The 2,455-nt window shown below is 39.0% G+C and overlaps 1 pseudogene; it reads right to left on the reverse strand.

Annotated features, from left to right (window-relative positions):
• Window positions 1–420: 420 nt before the first annotated feature.
• LOC143070512 (uncharacterized) lies at window positions 421–1,810 on the reverse strand (annotated as a pseudogene).
• Window positions 1,811–2,455: the final 645 nt, after the last annotated feature.

A 2,455-nucleotide genomic window follows, 5' to 3' on the forward strand; every position in this document is an offset into this window, starting at 1 on the left:
AAAGCTTGACAGGGACAGAAGGGGGAACCTGGAAGGTACTTCGAGTCTCAGAGCTCTTTCCCTATTTTGTATGGTCTTTGTTTTCCTGAGTGTTAAAGTGGCCCCCTCCTTCGAAAACTTAAGAGATGCCCTATTTAAATGCCGATCAGGATTAAATTCCTGTAAAGATGGTGTAAAAAGGTTTGATTTCCTGAAGAAGGAAAAAAATGCTACTAAGCAAGCTGCCCAAAAAGTTATATCCAAACTTTTATTTAAGTCTATAGTGGTAAAAATGCCAGACAGACAGTATTTTAGGAGTTATGGGTAATTTGGGGCGTTTTTCAGCCCCTAGAACTCTTTTAACCCCTTTTAAGACACCTTTGACAAAATGTGTATCAATAGGGTAAGGCAACTCAGCCTCTTCATGCAGGAGGCGCACAATATTTAAATAATTGACAACTGAGTTATAACAAAGCCTTTGCGTTAGAAAAACAATATATCTGGCCAAATTGTCTTTGCTAATTGGGACCATAGGAATTAGTAAACCTCTGCAAAAGGATTCATAACTTCTAAAATACAAAATATATATCTTTTTTGTTGAGTCTGCAAACATCCTGCTTTGGAAAAACAAAACGAAGCTATCCAACTCCTGCACCTGCCCTGCACTTGGAATGCCTACATAAAAGATAGGATAGGGCTTGGTTAGACATATGGGATTCCAAATGCCTTACAAACAGTGGTTTGGGAAGATAAAAATTCATAAATTGGTAAAACGCATTTGGCTCATGTAACCTAGATATGAAGTCTGCCATAATATTTTCTTTCCCTGGAACATGGACGGCTGTTATATGAAAATGTTATGTTACAGAGAGCCAAAACAAGCCCCTAAGGTAAGACATCAAAATTTAGCTGCGTGAAGTGCACTTATTCAAGCATGCAACAGTGGTCATATTGTCTGAGAATACAACAACTCTTTTATTTTCCCAATCTTTCCCCCATCTTTGCGCTGCCAAGACTACTGCAAGAGCCTCAAGCTCATTGATATGGAGATTTTTCACTACAGGGAAATGATTTTCCCAATTCGTATAAAACCAGTCATATCCAAAGAAACCCCCTCCCCCTCCTTACATGCATCTGTGTACACTGATAACAAGGGGATCTTTTCTAAAATGAGGGACTTTCCATTAAAGGTCTCTAAGAATTTTTTCCACCATTCAATATCATGCCATATTTCGCCATGGAGGATTGCCTTATGCCAATCATACTTTAAAGGGGTAATCGCGTCAATAATTCTGCGAAGGAATACTCTCCCGCCATGAACCACTGCTGATGCCCAATTAAGTTTGCCTGCTATAGATTGCAATTGCTTTTTTGATGCTCTTTTTCGCTTACTAAATTCTGCCAATTCATGTTTAAGTAGGGAAAGCTTTTCCCCTGGAAGCCTTAATTCCATTGCAATAGAGTCAATTTCTATGCCTAAGAAAGTGGTGGGATCAACCACTTTTGACCAATTCATCATAAAACACAACTTGCGAAGAAGGGCGAGTAAAATGTTCAATGCTTGAATGCAACGCTGCTTTGTTGTTTCACAAATAAGAAAATCATCTAAGTATGCGATGATAGTAAAACCTCTGCGTGACATTATACGACGGACAGCTTGGGATAGCCTATGAAAAATATGGGGTGCCAATTTTGATCCAAATGGGAGCTTTGTATCATAAAAAGTATATTCTGTTCCATCAGGGAAGGTCCATTTTAAACCAGTTACTTCTTGACTTTGTGAGCTAAGGTTCACAGATCTCTAAGCTGTTTTCAAATCTACTTTAGCCATATAACAGTTAGGTGTAACTAATTTTGATGCTTCATCTAAAGTTTGAAATCTTTGTTTTTCTATTTCACCATCGAAGGAGTTTACTGCAGACCCCTCTTGGTCTACTACAGTCACGAATAATACGGACTCCCCCATCTGGTTTAGGTATAACTACTAATGGACTTATTATGCGGGGAATTTTTTCAGCAAAAACATAGTTGCCACATTCTATTTCATTTAGAATTTGCAAATGAGCTTTTTCGTAAAGGGGGTTGTTAGGTGAAGCGGATGGGTGGTTTTTACCAACTATTCCTGATGGTAACTCATTAGCTGCTGAGGTCACAATGTCAAACCCAAATTCTATACCATGAAGTAAGTATTCTTTGTCAAAGTCATACTTTAGTTCAGTAACCCAAGCATCAAGGTGAAGGTCACGCAGAGGTTTTACTGGGTCTATCCGTTTTTTGGAAAGCTAGACTGATGCCCCGAGCCAGAGTGTCTTTGTCCACAGCCTGGGACATTACACACATGTTCAAATGTGCACCCACTAAGTGAACAACCTAGCCTGGAGTTGAATTTTTTACATATTTCTTTCCCACCAGCTGTGTGAGAAGAAAATGGTTTAAAACCCTTAGAGGTAGACACTGGAGGTTTGGAAAACTTGGT

Source organism: Mytilus galloprovincialis, chromosome 4 (genome assembly GCF_965363235.1).
Source record: "Mytilus galloprovincialis chromosome 4, xbMytGall1.hap1.1, whole genome shotgun sequence".
Classification (NCBI taxonomy): Eukaryota; Metazoa; Mollusca; class Bivalvia; order Mytilida; family Mytilidae; genus Mytilus; species Mytilus galloprovincialis.